The 23,338-nt window shown below is 44.3% G+C and overlaps 2 long non-coding RNA genes across 2 annotated transcripts; both read right to left on the bottom strand.

Moving 5' to 3' along the window:
• Positions 1 to 2,519: 2,519 nt before the first annotated feature.
• LOC115497130 (uncharacterized) lies at positions 2,520 to 5,547 on the bottom strand. The gene is made up of 3 exons (XR_012058205.1): positions 5,448 to 5,547; positions 4,224 to 4,491; positions 2,520 to 3,054 (listed from the first exon to the last, which is right to left on the bottom strand). It is a non-coding gene; the product is annotated as an uncharacterized lncRNA (long non-coding RNA).
• A 333-nt stretch (positions 5,548 to 5,880) lies between these two features.
• LOC140685037 (uncharacterized) lies at positions 5,881 to 12,071 on the bottom strand. The gene is made up of 3 exons (XR_012058204.1): positions 11,995 to 12,071; positions 7,720 to 11,287; positions 5,881 to 7,198 (listed from the first exon to the last, which is right to left on the bottom strand). It is a non-coding gene; the product is annotated as an uncharacterized lncRNA (long non-coding RNA).
• Between the last annotated feature and the right edge of the window lie 11,267 nt (positions 12,072 to 23,338).

Below are 23,338 nucleotides of genomic sequence, written 5' to 3'. Positions count from 1 at the left end.
AAGGAATGTGCTGTTCTGTTCCACATGGGGAGACTGGAGGCCCAAGCTCCACCTTGCTGAGGCTGATGGAGTTCTCTCATTGATTTTAGGAATCTTTGGGTCGAGATCTTAAGGTCTGCAGTGTTTTACTAAAACAAGTCTCTTGTACCTGACTTCAGAGACAAATTCCATGAGCTGATATGTTTCTATGAGTCTTTTTATTGACTGTGAAGTAGGTTTTTCCCAAGGGGCACACAGACTAACAAATATTGTGGCTAGAGTCTTGCCCCCCCTTTCCAAATGAAATCTGACATCAACTGTTGAGAAAGAAGAATCTGAGTTATCAGAAATCCCCAAAGACATCTATGATCATCACCACTTTTGTTATTAAAGGGTATACTTTGCTATGGTTTGTTTGGTTTGTTTTATGAATTAACTTTGTGAATTCATGAGATTAAAAGCTTAAACAGGATCAATAAAGACTGCACAGCATGCATCAAAGTAATTGCAGATTGTTTTTCAAACTTCAGAGACTGCTAGTGTTGAAGAACTGAAGGTTTGGGGCAGTAATTATGAATTTTTCAGATAGAGAGATGAAAGGCAATACATTATCAGTACACAAGGATGAGCCACGCTGTGTGACTAGGACCACTCTTGGGGTGAAGGTACATGATGTCCTCACTAAGGCAGGAATCTGATCCATGGAGCAGTTTGAGAAAAATGGTTTGCAGCCTGTGTACAGGATGTTAACTATGTGGAAAAGTAATAAAGTAGAATAAACCTTAGAGAGAAACACAGACACTTCCAGCACTGCCCTCCATCCTTTTTACCTCTGAGCAAGATACGGAAAATACATTAGAATCATGAGTTTTGTTCAGCTCCGATTTCAAGATGGCAACATATGATATGATATTTGCCAGCTTTTGATTAAAATTAGGCTTCTATGATCCATGAGCATAAAGCTTGTCATAGTCTCATCTCCCAAATCCTTGATTTCTGATGTTCACTGTTCCCATAAATTATCAAGCACAGCCAATAGAAAGGAGCTCATTTCTATCTTGTAAAAATCAGGCACATTTGTGGATTTGATACGACATTATTCAAAGTATTTTAATATGCCAAATTTATGGAAATGCTGAATTTAATATTCACAGAGCAACCCACACCTGCTTTTCAGACAGAATTCCTTCCCTCCTCTGCTTGATCCCTTGAGTTTGGATAATCTCACTCTATTTTGTGTGGCTTTCTTTCAATGTACTCGAGATGTCAGCCTTCTTTGTGCTTAAAACCAGAATCTATTTCATACCTAAGTCTGACTTAGTTCATCTGGAATCTGATTTATCTTGTTTTTCAGCAGGAAGGTGGCACTGGGTGCCCCTGGGAATGCAGGGATGCAGAAGACACGCTTGGTGCTCCACCTGCATTCCTGATTCCAGCTGGGGCAGCTATGCGAGGACATTGGGACAAATTTTCACCAGTCTGGCTGACCCCACGTTTTTTAGCATTTTTTAAAAACCTGGGGATGAGGCACCACTTCATCCTGAGCAGTGCCTAGAAGAAAGACTGGGATCAAAGCTCCCATGAGGGAGCTCTGCTGGTTTCCAGCATCTAACCAAAATCCCTTTCCAACTAGTCAAAAACCACTGAAGTGCCTTGTAAGCAAATATTATTAAAACCATCATGTGCCTTGCATGTCTGTAGCACTCCTGGTCTCAGTGTCACACTTACCACAGGGAAAACTGATGGAGATGTGACTAGAGGAATGTGATGGGTTTTTCTTCCTCGATCCTTAAAATAGGTAACATTGGTACATTTAGACACAGCCTGTCATTGCACTTTCATACCAGTGTGTAATCATTACAGAAACACTTGCAGATTTACTAACTGGTTGGAGTGAACTCACCTATCTTGAGCAGAAATTGTCTGTGCACAGTGCAGGGGTGGGAAAGATCCGTGTTTCATCAACTCGTGTGGTGCCTCAAGGAGGTGACATAGTTGGCAGTAAGGAGAGGATGCTGCAGGGTTTCACAACTGCAAAGAAAATACTGAGCTGACCTTTTTTGGTTAGATCCTCATCTGGTGTAAATCAGTCAAGATTCACCAATGCCAAAATGTTTCTGGATGCCGTTTCCCAGTTTTCCAGCATCAAAACTGATGTTTATGGAAGCTCCTAGTTGCACATATTAAAGTAATCAAGAGTATTTTCATTACTGACTGTGCAAGTGAAATGAAGACAGACATAATGGAAATGTGTTCAAAAAATCATATTGAGAAAGAATTTAAATAAAAACTTTTTTTTTCCTCCTGTGTATGGCTGTTGTGCACAGGTCTAGCAGATGCCAGTAATACAATGGAAGGATTGTAGTGAGGGGGAAAGGAAATGTATTTCCCAATCCCAACTGGAAATTATGTCTCTTTTTAATTCTTCCAAGCAACTTAGATTTAAATAATTCTTATATTTTTCCCATTGGCCATTTCCCATAGCTGCACATCCCTTGAGTGAGCATCTCGCCTTTGGGGTTAGCTACAGAGAAGCACAGTTCTCTTCCTCATATCTAGAGAAATTTTATTGGATTTCCCAAGCTCCTGTTCTGCTTCTTTCTGCTTCCATTACACAGTCTGGGATATCACTTGTTGGGGTTTTTTTTGAGAGAGGGAATATTTTCATTTTATTCAAATTCATGCAGATTTTCATGTTGTCATAGGTTTCAGGAGTTTCTCCTTCACATCTGCATCCACAAAACCCCTTATTTCTCCTCAGGACACCAAGCAGTTGCCATGGAGATTCCAAATACTTGATCCTCCTCTTTGTTCTCCCTCTTTGGTCTCCAGACCTTCTATCCTGGTGAGGGACTCTGTTCTTTGAAGTGGGCCAGTGCAAATGCCTCCCTCAGTCCTGTAGTAAGGGAAGTACCCACTGCAGGGAGGGGGCTGCTCCAGCTCCGGGAGCCGGCTGGGGAAGGAGGGCGCGGGCAGCAGGAGCGCAGATCTGCCGGCTCCCAGCAGCTCCTGGGCTGGCGGCTCTTCCTTGCTTGCAGGAGAAGTTGTCTTCAGCTCCAAACTTAGCAGGATGCTCTGAAAAAAACAGGTACAGGACCAAGAGCTGAGCTGTTGTCGGAACTCAAAATGTCCCTCAGACATTTTCAGAGGTTCCAGGCCTCGGTCAGAAGCATTTTAGACCCTGGCAAGCAGCTGAAAACAGCTGTGATTTTGAGTTTGAGCCATGGAATGAGTTACCAACTTTGAAGGTGGAACAAGCAGTCACAAAGGGTTAGATGGTATAGTAAAAGTAGTCACAAATTAGAGGGGAAAATTTTTTAGTATTGTACAGGGGGTTTTACTACCTGTACAGGGGGGGTTTTACTTTGTACAGGGGGGTCAGGAGTTCTAAGATGGAGGAAAGTGGGCCTGATCCTATTCTTCCTCCTTCTTCTTCCTTACCTCCATGTTCTTGGTGGTGTTGGCACTCACAGATTGGTTTAGAGTAGAAAAGCACATTGTAACATAGGTAGTAGGTATTGGGGAAAATCTGTAAACATATAACTCGTAATATATCATATAAAAGATAGCAGCAGCCCTGGGCGGGGGGAGAGACGATGGAGACACCGGACAGTGAGGGTGTCAGGAGTGTGTGTGTCCCTGCCTGGGCCGCTGACCAAGGCAGCCGCAGCGGGCAGGACAATCTTTTAGATAGCTAGCAATAAACTACCTTGAGACCAAACAACAAGAGGCTGCAGAGTTTTTCTTTGGAAGCGCAGGTTGGAGGAGAGACTTTACCACCACACGAGAGCCCCGAATCAATCCCGGGGTTCTCACAAGCTGTCAGATGATGGGATGTTGGAACACTCAGCAGACCCCTGCAGCAGCAGGACAGGTCCCACCCAGAGTCCCACACAGCAGCAGTCTGGGGCCCACAGGCTGTTTCACAGGAGAGGCGCCTTGCAAGGGCTGCTGTGTCTCAGCCTTGCAGATAGCTCTGCTCCTGCTTTGTGTGTTCAGAGCACTAGTCATCATTTTGTTCCTAAAGGGCTAATTTTGCATAACATTTTGATGTGATATGGGCTGCCTCTCTTATTCCCTTCATACCCCTTTTAGAAACATTCAATGTGAGTTCACCTGAACCTAATTCACAGGTATTTAACCCAGTTTAACCATATATGTAATCTGTATGAGTGGTTGGCCAAGAAGCTCTTCAGATGTCCTTCAGCATGGAAAATATCCTGTGGAGTGGCTGAATAACTCACTTGCTTATCCTGCTTAGTGTCAGCCTTGCTTTCATTGGAGCTTTTTTCTCTTTCTGTGCAGATGTGAGGCACTGGGCAGACACAGATGTGGGATGTTCTGTAGTAGGGCAGGTACTCAAGGTCCAGCACCTGGGAATCTGGGTCAGACTGCTCAATGTAAAGCAGGAGGTTGGGATTGAAGTCTTTGGAACTGTCTCTGGTCAGCAGAGCGTTTTCCAAGCCTCCTGGGCAGGATGACAGGGCTGTGGTGGTTCTCTGTCTCCACATCCTGAAATGAAGTAATATTTGATCAAACATGATAAAATTGTGCCATCAGTGGGCAAAGGCCACAAGAAAAGTCCCTGATGTTGATGTGTCCTGCTGTACATGGCACCTCGGCCACTGCTGAGAGAGAATCAGCCCAGTTAAAGACCAAGGATGGTAAGGATTTCACATTGTCTTTCAGCTCTTTCTTCTTGAGTCTTGAAATATTTTCTCATGTAGGATTTTCAATCAAATCTAAATACCAAGTTAGTTCCTATACTGCCAAGCAGTCTTTAGTAGTTGACACAGGAAGAAGATGTGATTTTGGTGTTTTCTCCTTGTTAATTAGGAACAGCAATAACAAAGCTCAAAAAATAACCCCCAGTCTCACTACCTGATTTTTTACAGGCTACTGTCCAGCACTGTATGAAACCTTAGCAGAGACAGTGCTTTTACCTCATTTGAGGTTAAACTTACATCAGATTTCATGAGCTGCCTTGGAAGATTCCTAGCCAAAGAAAAGAACTCCCACAGCCTTGGGTTATTTAGGGTGATTTATGGTCTCCTGAAAATCTTTGTAGATCAGGAATGATTATGAGCATTCTGGAAATGGAAGAACATTGAAATTTGGGTAGAGCCTGAAAAAAAATATTGTAGAATCGTCCTTCCTCCAGATATATTCTTTTTGAGTTTTCTGTACAACCAAAATGGGCATATGCAATTCAGGTGTTTAAAAGAGTTTGAATTTGAAGTTTCAAATAAATTCTTCTTCTATCTCTGTCTTAATTTGAAAAGCTAATTTAACATATCATTGATATATAAGGCACTATTTTACTGGGGGAAAAAAAAGATCATCTTTCTGTTGCAGGTAAACACACACACATATTTTTGCACTAGAAGATTGGTATGCTTCTTGGCTATTTGCTACTCTGGTGCTGTTATCTCCCCATCCACACTGACTTTCTCCTGCTTTTTTCTTACCTAAAGCCCTGTCTCCAAGGTTTTCTGCACTTTAAGGATAACTTAAAAACATCTCATTCAAATGGGCCTGAACATGCCCACTGGGTAATGTAACTGCCAAGCACGTTGGGAGGAGAGACAAGGGATATTTTTAGGGTTACCACATGCTCACAGAGAGTCCAGGAAGGGGAAAGGCAGCAGGGAGAGAATCATCATCCTGCATCTCTGGCTGCCATGGTGATGGGTTCCAGGGGAGCATCATAGAGGCAGGACACCAGAACACCCCCCCACCCCGGCTCCCTGCTGGCAGGGGGGTCCCTTCCCTCCTCCCCAGTACAGTGTTGTGGCATCCTGGTTTTGCTGGGATGTTTGCAGGTGGCCTGGCTACTTTCTAAAGAAGCATCAATTGCTTTTAGCTCTGCCAGTGTGCTCCTGAGACAAGCCCTGGTAAACCAGACATCACCTTCCTTCTCTGGTGTAGGAGAGAATGTTTAATGGGCTTCCAACCATGTGACCAGCAGCCAAAGTGACACATTCAAAAGGATAAATTTTAATAGAAGTAACTTCAGATTACTGCACGTTTGTTTTTTTTTTTTCATTTTCATGCTAATTATTGTAAAGATGATGATAAGTAACATTACATTCTGTTGCAAGATAATCACAGAACCACAGAGTGGTTTGGGTTGGAAGGAACCTTAAATCTCATCTTGTTCCAATGCCCTGCCATGGGCAGGGACACCTCCCACTATCCCAGGTCACTCCAAGCCCCATCCAACCTGGCTGTGAACACTCCCAGGGATGGGGCAGCCACAGCTGCTCTGGGCAGCCTGTGCCAGGGCCTCACCATCCTCTGAGTAATTTCTTCCAAACCTCTAACCTAAATCTCTCATTTTTTAATTAAAAGCCTTTCCCCCTTGTCCTATCACTATTGGCCTAGCACAAAGCTGCTCTCCCAGTATCTGCCCTTATAATAATGCATTTCTGGTTTATAAACATAGAAGAAAGCATGAGAATGGCTCAATTGCGCCTTTTAAGGTATTTCTAAGTCATGTATTTCCATACTTTAAAAGAAGAATTTTTGCTGTAAATAAAAAGAGACAGACTTGATGATATTTGACACTGAAATAGTTATCATGGGGTGGTTTTTTTTTTTTATTTAAACTTAAAATACATTTTGCTGCATTAGAGATGATTTTTCTTATTACTGCATCAACATGTATGTATTTCAGAGCTTAGCTGGCAAGTGTAATAGAGTGGAGCAACTTTATACATTAAAATACATTAAAAAATGTTCATAAATAGCTGGATAATGGAGAAGTTCTGAATATAATTCATTTGTGCATAGTATTTGATCTATTTACTGAAAATCCAAAGCTCTAAAGCACAGGAATGATTTTGAATGGACTATTATTATTCATCCCATATATTATCCTGGTTGGTGCCTGCAGTAAAAAGTGGTTTATTATAATGTGATTTCTCAGCTGCAGCAGTCTGATATACAGGCAGCTGATGAAGTTTTCAGGCACCCCAAACCCCACCATCATTGAAATTCATTCCCACAAAGGTTCTGCCAGAGCTAATTGCTGTCAAGGTTCCTCCTGCACGTCTTCGTTTCATTTCACAGAATGCCAGAGCTGATGCTGGTACAAACCAGCAGGAGCAAACCCCTCCAGCCTGCAGCACAGCCCAGCACAGTGCTGGAGCTTCCTCCAGGGAGCTGACACTCTGGCAGGGCCAAGAACAGTCTGAGGATTTGGGTGTGCTTCTTTCCCCTTGAAATTGAAATACGGAATTTGTAGGCAGAGGAAATAATGACTGGATATGGGAGGGACTTAGGGGAAAAGTGGGGAGGTCTCTGCTGCCTCCAGTGCTCCCTGAGTCACTGGGCTTTGGGCAGGGCATGGGTTTTGGGACAGGAACAGCTCACAGACTCAGATTGGGGTTTGGAGGTGAGTGACTGGGGTGAGCACCAGCCCATGGCTGCTGTGGTGCTCCAGGCCCTCCTGCACCCCTGAGAGCTGAGCTCCCACCTCCAGCTCCCACTGCCCTTGCAGCCTCCTCTGGCCAAGGCACAGATCTTCCTGTGCCTCCAAATCTATACCCACAGGCTGACATCCACACACGTCCTGAGCTGCAAAGGCTCTTTTGCAAAATGAGTGCATCTTTAAACATTCTTTTATGGCAATAAAACAATAGAATTATTGAATCATTAAGATTGGAAAAGACCTTCAAGATTATAAAGTCCAACCTTTGACTGAATGACCACAAAACCATGGGTGCAATGTTTATTCACTTTTTAACACTTCTAGGGATGATGACTCCTCCATTTCCCTGGGCAGACTCTTCCAATGTTTAACCACTGTTTCAGTGAATAAACTTTTCATAATATCCAGTGTGAACCTCCCCTGGTGCGACTTGAGGCCATTTCCCCTTGTCTTTTCTCTAGTTCCCTGGGAGAAGAGGCAACCCTCCCCTTGCCACAGCCTCCCTTCAGGTATCTGTAGAGACCAATAAATGCAAATTTCAGGAAAGGAAGGGAGAGGAAGTTTTGAACTCAGCAGAAATTTCTGAACTCTGGGACTGCTGAACAGATTTGTTGAACAACTCCATTTACATGCTATTTGCACATTCCTGTTTCAAAAATCAGCCTACATGGATTGCTCCTGATACGCCTTGCCAAAATACTTGGGAGTGATCCAAGGGAATGATCTTGACTGTTGCAGGTGGGTTGTGGACCCTTGAGAGGTGCTGGAGGTGTCAGGGAGCTCACTAATTACAGCTCATTACAGCGTGGAGGGGAAGGATGTTCTCAGCACGGTGAGTTTTGGTGCTTTAGCAGGACACCTTTCCCAACACCTCCTGACAAGGGCAGGGTGAACAGCCATGGGAGTTCTCTGTCTCAACCTCCTGCTGTTACATTTTGCTGTGGAGATCAGTGGGAGCAAAGCTGCCCTTTTGTGGAGCCTTTCAGTGTTTTCTGCAGTGATTTCCCTGTGACTTCAGACCTCTGTGACTTGGCCAGTTTGTTTCAACAAAGACAATTTTTATTATCTCAGTGAAAAGTCTGGATGTGCTTGTATGTTGTACTTGCTACATACACATTTTCAAGCATTAGTCATGCCATAACATCTGCTTTTTATTGGTAATTACACTATCCCCATTTTAATAAGAGGTAATTCTTAAATTTCTCATAAAATATACATGACTCCAGGGAGAGAAGGTGAAAGGTTTGCAAGCCTCTCACAGCCACAGAGCAAAATGAGTCGAAATAAATCCTTCCTGAGCAGAATTTGTCCAGCCACTCACAACAGCACACCCAGGGATCCCTGTATGACTTGCTATCCCTCTTTCTTCTAATTGTCCATGCTCTGCAGAACAGACCTGCAAAGTCTGTGCATCACAGCCCTGCTGGGGGCTGTTAATGTGCTCAGAAATGAGGACCTGGTCCTAAAATGACATGTATGTTACACCTCCTGGGTGGAGCTGGACTGGAATTAGCATGAAGGGAGTTCTGCAAGATCAGGTCTGAAATGAGGAACAGTAAAAGTTTGTGGGCTGTTTCCAAGTGTTTTAGACACTTTGGGATTGCAAATAGGTGTCTGGATTAATGGAGCATACTTTGTGTGCATTCGTATTTATGGTGGACTTGGTATAACAGTGTACCTGAAAAATGAGTAGCATCTGAAGTAGAAGACCAATATCCAGATAAAGAATCATGAAAAGGAATACTTTTGAGCTCAATTAAAAGCTTCCAGTTTCTTATTTCTCACTGTTTCCCTGTAGGCAAGTGCTGCTGTGCTGCTTTGGCCTGTGAGAACTGGGCTCTGCAATTCCATAGCCTGTTTCCAGGGATTTTCTGGACAAGGAAGGCAGTGACAAATGACACTTTTGCAAGGTCATCTCTAAATCTTTGAAAACCAGGGAGCTTTTTCAGTGGCTCCTGCCATTCACTGAATGCCAGCAGCCAGGCCCATATGGAGCATTGTGCGCTGAGCTCATTGTCAATGCAAATGCACACAACTAGTTTTGATTAAGAACAAAATGAAGAATTGACTCAATCTGCTTTTTCTTTGTTTGAAATGCTTCAAGCCTCTCATTATCATCAGGGTTTCTTTCAGTGCAGGAAATAAGAATTTCCATAAAATAATGCTGAAAGGCACAGGGTGAAGTCAAAGAACATTTACGTTCCTAACGAATGGAAGGATAAACATGCAAAACAGATTTGGGGACACTCAACTAAACATTTGGGGGCATATTATAGCATGTGGATTGTTTAAATTATTCAATATATATTAAGCAGTCACATACACAATGGTAAAAGGACAAAGCAGGGGGGTTGAGAGAGGCCTTTTCCCTTTGCACAGTAACTCACAGCTATCCAGAATGTGATTATTGCATTCAACAGCCAAGGAGAGTTTGCATGGTAGAGTGCCCAAATTGCAATGTTTCCATTTGGGGGTTGGATTAGATGACCTCTAAAGGTCCCTTCCAATCCAAACTATTCTATGATTCTATGATTTATGGGAACAAGGATCTCCTTCCAATGTGTGGAAGGTCCCATGGCAGCATTTGTAGCCTTGAGGTCACTGAGGTGGGATCAAAAAGACTTTGTGTAACCTCAGGCTGTGTTTGGAAATGCTGATGCTTGGAGGGATGTGCTGGCCACTGAGCACAGCCAGCACGCAGGTGGTCCAGCACCATTTCCCATCCTCAGGATGTGCTGGGTGGTTGGAAAATCCTTGTGCCAAGGGAAACTGGAAAGTGGCAATCACATTCCTCTCTCTTTCAACATCCAGATGATCTGGCTGGAGAGACCCTTCATTTTTATGGGGTTTAATCATAGCCAGGGCTGGCAGAGTTCCTTGCAAATCGGGTGTTTTGTATTTCCAGTGCAAGACCTGGCTACCCCATGTTTGATACTGCAGGGATGTTGTTCCGGGAAGAGGGAAATTAAGGAAAGGATATTTTTACTGAGGATGACATCAAAGAGCTATATTGCAAAGACAAGCTCTCCAAAATGAGAAAATGGGGGAATTTAAGGTGCTTTTTCCCTATTTCTCTGCATGCCTCATCATGAAAATACCAATAACAAAACCAGCTCCTGATTCCTTGTGCTGCCTGCCTGTTCCCTGGGTGGCATGCGGAGGTCAGGTTTCCTTCCTGGAAAGGAGAGCTGTGCTCAAGGCACAGCTTTGCAGAGAACAAACCACCTGTGAGCAGGTGAGGGGCTGGCAAGTGGGTGGCCGTGGCTTTACTCTTGTCCCAGGGGACATAACTGGGAAAGAAATTGTCCTTGAGACACTTACAAATATGGCTGTCATTTATAGAAGTATCTGATAAATAAGGAACCAAAAAAAAAAAAGTCTTAAAATGTAGTAAAAGCCTGAAAGTAATACATATGAGGGAAATAAGCCATCCAATTGTCTTTTGACAAAGTTGGGGATTCCTATGTGCTGTCTTAAAGGCAGCTGTTCCTGGAGTAATGTTTGCTTTCATCACCTGGAACACCCCAGTTGAAAAAATTGTCCTAAACAACACAAAATACCCTTTTCCTTTAGTTTGATGACTCGAACAACAGCTCCCAGCTTCTTGTGTTGTGTACTCAGAAGAGGTCAGAGAGAATGGGATAATCCTAGAGACAGGAGAATATTTCCCCCAGGAATACTCCCCACCATTTGAGAGCTGGGGGACCCAAAAGGCAGATTTCAGGGTGACTTTGGGGAAACCTGTATTGGAAAAAAAATTAAAATATATTTTCTTTCAGTTGGTGCACCTTGATGAAGTATTACTTTATCTGTGCAGGACAACCCCAAATACGAGGAAAAATTTACAGCTGGCAACATCTGGGAACCAGAAGAAGCCTAAAACAGAAAGCAGAGAGGGAGAATGTGTCAGAGATTGACACCATTAGGTTTTCTTAAAGCAAATCTATCTCTATCTTCACAGTGGTAGGTGGAAGTGGAAAGAAAACCCATTGTGTGCTTAAAAAACAGGTCATCTTCAAGAAATGTCACAGAAACCTTGAGTAGACATGAGCAAACAGCCCCAGGGGAGTCATTTGTCTTTGCTGTCAAGAGGAAAATTAAGACTGCAGGGGACACAGAGGCTGAGTTTGATGGATGCTTGCAGCAGAAGGCAAGTGGGTCACTATTCCTGTCCACCAGGAAAACAGGTTCTTCCCCTGCAGAAAAGTGACTGTATCAAGTGTACACCTGTGGGGAGGAGAGAGGCAATGAGAAGATAAATGGTGGAAAGTCCCTAAAATCTCGTTTGGTATTGACAGCAATAACCCCACTCGTGAGCTGGGGGATGGTTGTGCTGCCTGACACATCTGTGGGCAGAGGGGGCTGGTGGTTACAGCACCCTGCTCTCCCCGTGCCCGTGCTGGGCGTTTCAGGGGATTGGTGTCAGCACTGGGGAGTTTCAGTGACCCATCCAGTTCATGTGCTGCAGCTCCACACCATGGCACAAACAGAATTGCCCAGAGTGGAGATGGGTGGGAGATTGGCTTCCAAGTTCTGGTCCTAAGGACAAACCTTACGTAGATACACCTGGGTACAGCACCTACCTGTCAGGAGAACATTCCTGTGGTGGATGGTGCTCTGCAGCCCCCAGACCAGACTGTGGTTGGGAGACCCAGCCCTGAGAATGGAGAGAAAGTTAAATTTCTGTTTTAATGAATGTCCAAGGAAATATTACCTCTTGCGTATCCTTGGAGCTCTTCTAGATCAACAGTCTTGTCATCCTCTCAACATACACATGCAGGGAAGATAACTGCTAATTAATAGCTGCAGCCATTTTAGTTGATACCTGGTCAGTGTGCAATACCTATCTCTACTCAAAACCAAAATTTGAATTCTATAAACATCCTATTTCCATCAGTAAATTTCCATCATGGTGAATCACGCCACTGGTTTTACTAGGGTTTTTTCCTGTTTTCTAATCAGATTTATTTCAGCTATAAAACAGAATCTGGTGATTAATGTTCAACAGATTTCATCTGAGCAATCTGTGCTCTTGGGTTATTAATACAAAGAAATAAGGAAAAAATATTCTAATACTATTTCAATATTGTTACCTGCCAATGTTGGAAAAAAAGCTGCAGACATGCTCCAAGTCTTGAGGTAATTTTAAATAATATTAAGAGTTTTCAACTTTTTAAGTTAGTTTCCTTGACTACTTTTTCAGTTCAGGCATTGAGGATGTACTGAAGTCTTTAAAGGTACTATTCCTGCAGTTCTCACATAATCATTGGCTGCAGAAGGGGGAAGCACCACGAATAATGAGACATCTTACTAAGCTGCACAGTTTTACAGGCACAGAGTTCTCTAAAGAGACTCAAGGTGTTTATAGACATTTCAACTACATTAGATCTTAAGGGCCACACTTTAAATTCTCAGCATCTGCAGCTGTTTCTGAGCAGGTAGAGAAGAAAAGGTATCAGTGACACAGAGGGAGAACTGTCCAGACCTGAATAGCAGTCCCTGATCATGGCAATCACCTCCATCAGTCAGTTCCTGGGAAGGGACAAGCTCCTGCTCATTATAGTGTCCTCCTGGAAACATTAAACTTCCACTGCATCCTTCAAGGGACATCCAGCCCTTGAATGGGAGTAAGAAAGGAAATTGCTCTTTGGGTTGCCAACTCCATCAGCACCTCCATGCACACGTGGCAGTGACCAGTGGCTCATACTTGATGGTTCTGTTCACTATTCAATTTATTTTAGGAATATATTCTTCACTGGGCAAGCTGGCCCAGTGGAAGGTGTCTATACCCAAGGTGAGCTTTAAACTTCCTTCCAACCCAAACCCTTCTGGGATTCTGTGATTTGGCATCTGGGACTGTTTCATCTCAGGCAGCAATCCATGGGTGCAGCAGCAGTCCAGTTTCACTCAAGCTTCACTCCTCTGCCTCTGGCAAGGTTTGGATGGTGCAGCTGGGAACTGGGTCCACTCCTGCCCTTTGGGAGCCTCAGGCCAGTCAGGCTGGGAGGTTTGGACTCAGGTGGCCCATCCAAAGTCACTATTTACCACAGCAGCAGCTGCAGGCAGCTGTGATCCTCAAAAAAATGGGTCCTGGTCCTTCTGCCTTTCCCCCATCCCCAGCCCGAGGTGTCCCTTTGGAGCAGGCTCAGCCAGCAGAGCGAGGGAGAATGGTCCTGGCAGAACCAGGACAGCCAGCTGAGGGAGATGGACGCTGCATGTCCAGGAAACACATTCCTGGGATGTGACAGCACCTCCCAGGGGCTGCACTTGTGCTGGGAGGGAAGGACTGAGCTTGCATTCAGGCTCCCCTTCTCACTTGGGAGCCAGGCTTGAGCACATTTTCTAAAGATATTTCTGTGTTTTTCCCAATCTCCTGCCTCAGTAGTTCTACTGTGATTCTGAAGGGAAAATTATCCATCATCAAGGGTCAGTCTGCAAACTGCTGGGTGCCTGTGTCATGGCCAGGACCCCACCTGCCTCACTTGTGTGTGTGCACCCACATCTCCCCATGCCAGAGGAAAACCTCTGTGGAAAAGAGGAATTTTGTCCCACAGCAGCTAACAGGTGGCCCCCAGTGAGCCACAGCATTCCCAAACACCAGGCTAGCACATTAAATAAAGCTCCAGGGACGTGCAAGAAGGATGCTCCCATGAGCTGATGTGGATCAGCTGGACACCACTGGCTGTGTCCTCTCCTTCTCAGCAGGTTCATGGTCACATTCCCCGTGTGATGAGGGCAGGTGGAGCAGGGCCTGAACATCAGCCTCATTTCAACTGGATATACTTTGCCTGCAGTCATGCTCAGTTTTGCCCAAAAAGGGATTTTTAAGGAAGGAATCAAGATCATCCACACAATGCTCAGGTGGAATTTGGATTCACCTGTCATGGTCTTCTTGCTCTAGAATCCTGATTTCAGTGTTCACACTTATACAACCCAAGACTGACAAAATCTGCTGTTTGCTCTTCTCTGCTGAACTATACTGGGCAGCCCAATCAAACTCTTTTAAAAATATGAAAATGAGATTAGTCATTTTTAAGTCATGGGTATATCTGAACATATATTAAAAGCAAATGACAAATGTGGGACGGAGCCAAGGCAGAGCATGATCACAGCCCAAAATGAGATTTGAAAATAAACCATCTAAATGGATGCAGGCTCCCCCTTGATGATGGGCTTGCAAGATTGCAGAGGGGCTCTGGGCTTGGAATTTGCTGCGAGGGAGCTGTGGTTAAATTTCTTATTGTCGCCGTTGTTTTGAAATGCCATAATAAATGCTGGTGAATTTGTAAATCATAAAAAGCAGGGACCATGGGTGGGTGCTTTCATCCAAGGACTAGAACAAATATTTTTGGTGTCAGCCCATGCTAGAGAGATTTTCAGTATTATAAATTAAAAACAAGGGGGGAAAAAATTAAAAGGCTAAACAAGCAACAGCTGTTTGGAATGGGGCCCTAAACCCAAAATATATAAATGATGTTCAGACACATGCTGAGAGACAGTGACAAGAAAATGCTCAGCACAAGAACTGCAGGGTCATTAATAACTATTCTGCTCACAAGGCACTGTTTTTGTCCAGCCACATGAAATAAGTAATTTTCAGTGCTTTCAAGAGGCTTTGGTGACCCCAGCCTCTTCCACGCCTATCTTGGGCTGCACTGGTCAGAGCTCCCTGTGACAACTTTGGGACTGCACAGGGATGTGGCACAGCCTTGCACAGCACATTAGGAAACATTAAAAACAGCTGAATTAGGAAAGTGTCAATAGACATTTTAACACTGGGGATAGCAAAGCAGAGCTAATAGAGAATAAGTATCAAAAGAAAACAGCAACTGCCAAGAAAGCCTTCTAGAAGGAGGTTCTAGACATATACACTCTCCAAGATGAATTATGAGTATTAGTTTGTTTGGAAAGGTATTTGCCCTTTGGACAGCCATATTTTTGTTTTGAGCTTCAGAAACATAAATTACAGTCATTTAAACCCCAGGCTTACATTTTACTTCAATGACGTAAATGTGTTCCCAACTTTCGAAGGCCAGCTGTCCCTTACAGCAAGAGGTAGCAATTACATAAAATTCTTTTATTGCATGGAGGTATTTTCAGTCCTTTAAGTTTATGTGCCCCAGGTGAAGCAATATAAACAAACTATAGCTGTCACAATTGTGTTAATAATGGAAACTGCATTTGGGAAGTTTTAGGGATAAAACCTATAACTTTATACTGCTGAGGTGTCAAACCTTTCAATGTAAAACAGAAGTGCAGCTGTGTAAGGCACCAAGAAAGGTTTCTGCAAAGCCAACATCCACAGACTCTTTAGCCGTATAAAGGTGGAGGCTTCCAAGCCACAGTCGTTAATCAGAATTGCTGCAAAAAATAAGGCTAAAAACGCCTTTAAGTGTCTCTGGGTTTTGGGAAAACTTCAGATACACAAGGTTAAATCCACCCCTAATCCAATCTCACTGAAATCCATATTTTACAGCTGTGCTTTTGTTCATGGCTGATGGCAGCAATGAAATGCTGAGGCACAGCCTGAGTGTGGACACATCAGACAAGCCACCCCAGCTCTCGGCTCAGGGAATTGTTCCTTCAGCCTCAGTGCTGGACTTTTCTATTGTAGATTCCTAGTCCCTTGATTTAAACTTCAAAAACAGACTGGGCAAAGCAATTGATTGCAACAGTACAGGTATTTGGGGTTGGGATTTTTTTTTCTCCTAACACCAGTAGACGAATAGAGAAAAGCTCCAACCTTAGAAGAACTGTTAGAAGGTTCAGAGCCAACAAAAAACACACCAAAAAGTGCTGGTGTGCCTATGGATGGCTCTAATTTGCTGCTCTGTCTGCCCTGAGAGCAGAGCACAGTGCAGCTTCCAAAGGCACTGGGTGTTCCCAGCTGTGCACACACCTGGAGCTGAGCTGATTCCATCTCCAGCTCTTTGGCTTTGGGCTGCAGGGACATCCTGAGCCACATGGAAGGCAATCATTCTGCTCTACAACAATTTTTTAAACCAGTTGTCATTCTGCAGCCAGAAATACTGATTTCCTTGCATAGAATCACACAGTGATTTGGGTAGAAAGGGACCTTAAAAATCATCGTGTTCCAACCTCCCCACCATGGGCAGGGACACATCCCACTAGTCCAGGTTGCTCAGAGGCCCATCCAACCTGGACTGGAATACGTGTAAGGATGGGGCAGCCACAGCTTCTCTGGACAGCCCCATCCTGATGCCTCACCACCCTCACATGGAAGGAATTCTTCCTAATATCCAGTCTAGCCCTGCCTGCTGTCTGAAGCCATTCTCCCTTGTTCTCTCACTCCAGACCCTTGTTCCTCTCCAGCACTCTTGGAGCCCCTGTAGGCACTGGAAGGGGTTCTCAGGTCTGCCTGGAGCCTTCTCTTCTCCAGGTGAACACCCCCAGCTCTCCCAGCCTGGCTCCAGAGCAGTCCAAAACCATTCATATCCACAGGAGTGAGTTCACACTCACCCATGACACAGTCAGGGCATTTGCTATCAGTCAGTCTTCCAGCAAGGCAAGGCAAAGCTTTGGAGGCAGAGAGGGAAGATTTGGATGCAGTTCACGTCTCTTTCTTGGTGAGCTGACAACGAGGAGAATTGAACTTCAAAGACTTCCATTACACAGTCGATGACATTTAGGAAGAGAAGGAAAATTACCACTTTTTTAGGAGATTTACAAATGCCATGCATGTCCATGGGTGTAATTTTCCACTAAGGAAAAAGAATTTCAGAAGCAACATATGGACCATGCAGTAGTTACCATAGCAACCAGCCTCCTAAAAATCCCTATATATGTATACAGAAATCAAATGCATGTAATAATTATGGACACATATCTAAAGCAATTTATGAGTTCCATCTTCCTAGCTTTTTTTGTCTATTAAAAGTCTAATTCATACTTTGAATATCTGCTTACTCTGCTGCCTCTTGAACCTCCACACATTTTGCAACTGAAAGTTAAAGCATCACAACTGACAGTCACTGACAACAGAGTGAAATCTAATTTAACTAATTCAAAATATATGCTATAAGCATAAAAGAATGTTTATAGGACCAGAATTATTTAAGTTCTGGGAATACAGCTGAGATGACATTTAAGTTCAGAAAGTGTTAGCTGTTAAAAACAAACAGATGAAGGGGTCTGAATGTCAGAAGAGTATTTCAAAAACAGAGTAAAAGAGTATTTCAAAAACAGGATGTTTTACTGGAGAGAAGGGAATTTGGGGGGTTTCAGCTCTCCCTCCCCTCAGTGATCTCTGTGTCAGGGATGATGCTCTCCCCAGAGCCCTGGTGCTCCCATCACAGTCAACTCATGGACATTCACTTCTGCTACATTTTGAAATGTCTTGGGGGGGTCTTAACAGATTCCATGGCTTGGAACAGCACTCTCCCATATTTCTCTGTGCTCTGGCATTAGGAACTAGAGATATTCCTTGTTGTCTGCTGGATATTCTGGAAACTTAACAAAGATGGATTTCCTAGATGGGAATCTCGGAATACAAAACCTCTGCTGTTGAGGGTAGATGGAGTCAGTGCCAAGATCTGACTGTGGGACAGGAGGCATCAGGTGCATTGATATTTTCTTCCAGATCCTGCTTCCAAAGGTGCTGTGAGGAAATATTTCATCCTTGCTCCTGGTGCATTAACCAGTCTTTTCGACTGGCCAAAGTGGGGAGAGTTAAACTGAATTAAATGCAGATTTTACAGACTGATGTCACAGTTTACCAGCTGAGTGTTGATGTCAGCCCCAGCACCCAGAATCCCCAAGTGAGGTTCAGGTCCCATTTTGTTCTATCTTCAGCCAGGAAACAAATCAATTAAGTGCATAATGAATGAAGAGACTCTTTACCAGTGTTCAGGCTCTCAGTCAGCTGTGACCCATCCTTTAACTCAGCAGTGTTAAGCTTAGCCTGTTTGTAGCAGCAGCTCTCTGGCCACAGAGAGCAGACACAGACTTTCCCAAGCATTTTCCTTGGGAATTGTGTGAGAAGATCAGAGAACAGAATAAGAAAAAATTCTTATCTTCACTTATTACATCTACTGTTGTACACATGTAGAATGTATTACAGAAATTTATTTACCAAAGCATGATTTCTTAATTGGACATTGGATGGTGTTTAGGTTGATTAACCAATTAAGTCAAAATTATATCAAACTAACTATAAGGATTACAAAGTTTCTTTTAAAAAATAGTATTATATAGTATAAGATAATATAATAAAACAATTAATCAACCTTCTACAATCATAAGATCAATACTAATTATTACCCAACTAAAAACCTACAACAACCCATTAAAAGCATTTTTTTCATCACACATCTTGTTCCTGCAGGTAGGAGCCACCTCTGCCTTTGCTGTGCCAAAGCTTGCAATTCCTGTTTGTGAGATGCTTCATCCCCTGTGTGCAAACAAGGCTCCTGCTTCTTTCTCAAAACAAACACCTGGAACTGTCAAGTGAGCACCTTTTTGTGACTGGGATTTCTCACAGCCCCTCCTTGCCCTGGCTGCTGCTCCACTTCATGCTCTGAGCATCAGCAGCTGAGGACTTGGTGCCCAAGGAGCTGCAATGCAGCCTTGGGCAGGTTTGCTGCAGCTTGCCTCCACTTCCATCCCTCCAGCTGCTTCTTCTTTCACCCTTTCAAAGCAAGTCAAGCAGCCTGGGAAGAACAAGGTCCTGCAAATGTCTCTTCTGAGGGAATGCATTGCTAATGCTCTTAAGTGGACATTTATCCTGCATGGAAAACCGACAGAAAGTTAATAAAATCACATCTCTGAGCCCCTTGAGCACTTGTTCCTGATGAGAGTTATTTCTATCACAAGCTTTAGCTCTCTCCCTCCCTCTGGCTAATTTGTGGCAAAGTCGCTCAGGAAAAGACCAAGATATTCTTATTGTTACATGAGCAAAGATGCATTTGTTCTCCCTGAGTGGAGTCAGCACTGTTACAGAGCCAGAAGAAGACCTTGGCTGAACTTAAATCATTTCTTTAGCATGAGTGGGTATAAAACTAGCTTTTGCTCAAATGTCATTTCACTCTGGTTACAGACACTTCGTTCTGTCTTGCTCCACCATAAAATAAAAGGCATCTTTGGACCTTTTATTTATTTACCAATTTTTTGCAATGTCTCATGGGTCTGTGAAATTTCTCTTCTTCCTGCAGTGGAGACTGGTGGGGTTTTTTTTTAGTTTTGCTTCATTTTGTTCCTCTGTTTAGGCAAGACAGGAGGTGCTCCTAAGCCAGGAGTCTTCAAAGTCCACATCACACCTGGACTGAATCCCCCTGGACCTCACCTGCTAGGGAGGAGAGTTCCAAATGTTACCCCAGTGTGACATGCTGAAATTACAGCTGCTGCCTGGCAGGTAAATGAGAAAGAATCCCAAAACTTGAAGGTTATGGGAAGGTATTCTACCTTGCTGCTTTGTTTGGTGACATCTCTGGGAGCTGTGCCACCCCCTTGGCTCCCAGCCTGACAGGGCTCACACTCCCTGACCACATGGTAGGAGCAAAGCATTGTCCCCAAGGATGAAAACAGCTTGTTGCAACACTTTTTTTAGCTCACACTAAGTAAAAAAAGGCAAAACAGATGACTTTTAGGAAACCTGGACCCATGTTTGCTGGCTAAGGGAAGGCCACACTTGTCACTCTCAGGGGGATTACAGTTCCACCCACATCCCATGGAGAATGTGTGTGTTTATGGATGGTACAAAGTGTGGTAATTTTTCCTTTGAAATGGCCTTTCTTTTTAATTCTGGACATAGAATGTTCTTTCAGATGGCTATGCACATAATTCTTCTTAATACTTTCCCCATAAAAATTCACTTTACAGACATGCCTTTAGGACTCTGAGGGACACCAATCCTGAGTAGGGTAGAAACACAGCAGCATTTTAAAGTCTGGCAGCAATAACAAAGAGCCAGCCACAAGAAGGGTGCAGTGAGCAGGGTCTTAGGGCTGGTATTCTGTTTCTCACACTGCAACACTTGATCTTTCGTGAAACACAGCACTCTTGGGTCCTTAGCTTAGCACCCATAAGAAGTAAAGATAAAATTGTGTCTGCACATCCCCGTATTAATTGTGAGAGAGAAACAATTTAGAGTCACCAAGATGCAGAATCTGCACAGGTCCCTCTGACACAGAGCACACAGACTGAAACAGAGGGGACTTTATTGTCAGAAGAAATTATTGTACACACAGAGACACTGGGTTTTTTATACTCAGGCACCTGAGGATGATTTGCAGGTAGCATGCCAAATGTGAGCTTTGAATGTCTTTGTCGTTGTCCCGCATTTCCCATTTTTTCCTGGTGAAGGGGAACGTGCCAAGGCTGATGCTGTGATCTGTGGGCTGTGTGCTGAGAAGGCAGCGTGTGAAACCTGCTGCCTCCTCCCACCCTGCTGGGCAGAGTCTGTCCATCCTCAGGGCATAGGAGCCTGTGGGTCCAGACTTGGCAGTGTCAGGCGTCCTGGCACTCACAGGCTGCTCCTGTCAGCACAGCAACTTAAGGCATCGCTCCTGGCTGCAGTTCAGGAAAGATCTCTAGGAAAGGACTTACATTCCTTTGAAATAAGACTTAAACACAAGCTCAGGTGCCTCCTGGAGCAAAGGTATCCATGCACATGATAAAGGTGAGGGGATGGCACGACTCACCTGGCAAAGAACAGGCAGCATTCCCACAATCTGCCCTCTTGTCCTTGCCAGGCCAACATCACAGTCCTCCAGACCCACAGATTTACCCCCCCTAGGCTTGAAGAGAAGCCATTCATGGGACAAATTCTTGTGACCTTTCCAAAGCTCTCCCCAGGCCAGAGATGCAAGGCTTGAAAAAAGTCATTTGCTGAATGATTTCTTAATGTTTGTGTCTGCAGGGGAAATTTCTCATGCTTATAATTTATTGCAGAAGAAAAGTGGAAAGGGGGAAGGCTTTATGATTTTTAAATGTTCTAACATTTATTTTGCTGTTTCAGTTTTTATTACAATTATGCTTGTGACAAAGGAAATTTCTCAAGACCAAGAGCTAATGTTTGCTCTCAGCCACTAATGCCTTTTCAATTAATGGCAGAATATGCTAAAACTATTCCTTTGCTGCCTCAGTAGGGAAGAGAAGCCTCTGGCACAGGAGTGTGCAACACTGTCAGTCCCATTACTTGTGAATACTGTTCAAACACACCTTCCTCTTACTACCCCTTTGCCTTTACTGGGTCAAGATTGTCCTCTGTGGAATTTCTCTTGAGCTGTATTTCTCTCTGCAGACTTCTTGGTGAGCATTGTGTAAAACACAGTTCTCTTCAGGCCAGTGTGTAAGAGGAAATCTGTTGTTTTCACTCTGATCTGATCATAAATGCTGAATATGCATCTCTTGAAACATTTATTTTCCTTTTCTGCAACCACACCTGTAAGTGCCACATTCCCTGTTGGAGCAATCAGGGTGGTTGCAGTGATGTGCAAACTGGTGTCTTCACAGAACCACAGAGCAGTTTGGCTTGGAAGGGACCTTAAAGATCAAGCTCCCTGCCATGGGCATGGATGACACCCACTAGATCAGATTGCCCAGAGCTCCATCCAGCCTGGCCCCATCCAAGCCATCAGCTGCTCTGGATCTCATTTCAAGGCTCTGTGTTCTTCCATGAGACATCTGAATCTCAAATAAAATGTTTAATATAGTCACTTAACTCCTGATCCCTGGATTTCCTACCTCAGCGTGGTTAATAGCTTACACCCACTTCTGGCATTATATGATATTTGTTATAGCTGTGGAAGTCACGCCAGGCAGTGAATTAGCTCACTTATGACACTTCCTTGACCTCTGCATCAGCACAAGCCAAGCAAACAAAATTATTGTTTAGATTCTGTTCTACCTTTTTGCGGTTCAAGTAGAAAACCTTGCGGGAATTCCAGATCTCAAGAGAGAAGTACCAGCAGAAGAAGGGTGCTTCTCTGTGTTCTGAAGCTTTGCTGTATAATGCTTCCCCAGACAACACCTGCTACTTAAATCCTTGTGTTTTCCATGGCAGGAACAGCTTCCTGAGATGTGCCTGGCGGAGCAGGGATGCTCTCCCGCCCGGCAGATGCGCTTTGCTCCGGCCGGGCGGGGATGCGCCAGCCCTGCCCGCCCCTCCAGCTGCGGGGCCGGGGCTCGGGGGAGCGAGATGTCAGACCTGGCCGCACTACAGACACTGCTCCGCGGAGGGAGCGGAAACCAGGAGCAAACGGCATCACCTGGCATGTTTTTACCCCTCATAGTGTAAGTTAGGATGTGATTGAACTAAATACAACGAGCACATGTGGTGCTCGAACAGGCGCAGGATGCCGGCAGCGCATCCTGAGCGGGTCAGGCAGAGCTGAGTGTGTGCCCGTGGGGCACGGACTCACAGGCAGCAGGGCCAGGCTGGGCACTTTGGTCTGATCCTCCCTGGGGCTCCAGAGCCCTTCCCTGCAATGCCTGTCCACACGCACTGGCCTTGCAAAGGGTTTTTCCCAGGCATGTGGGCTGGAGTAGGTGGTGGGAGGCAGTAACACTAAAAGCCTTGTGTGAGTCCCATCATATAGATAAAGAACATAGGGACTAGAGGGGGATTAAATGTCTGAGGGAGGAACGGCCAGGATAAGGAAAATCAGGATGGGGAAAATGTATTTTATCCTGGCAGTAAGAAAAGTGGATTAATGGAAAAATTTAAGAGAGGCTACAGTGGGGCACTGAGTGTTTAACTACCCTGGGAGCCTGTGGTCACATGCAGCCAACACCACAGACCTGACTGCAGGAACAAGGTGAGTGTGTGCCCCCAGTTTACTTTCCCAACTAATAGGCAGAGTTTTTAAAAACCATGTTATTTAAAAACCCTACATCCTTTAAACTGCTGAGTTCTTCTGCTTCCTGAAAATATCTCAGGTCATTTAATTCACCAGCACACTCGAAGGG

Source organism: Taeniopygia guttata, chromosome 13 (genome assembly GCF_048771995.1).
Source record: "Taeniopygia guttata chromosome 13, bTaeGut7.mat, whole genome shotgun sequence".
Taxonomy (NCBI): Eukaryota; Metazoa; Chordata; class Aves; order Passeriformes; family Estrildidae; genus Taeniopygia; species Taeniopygia guttata.
Note: the sequence above shows the minus strand (reverse complement) of the source record. Positions and strands in the feature narration are given on the sequence as shown.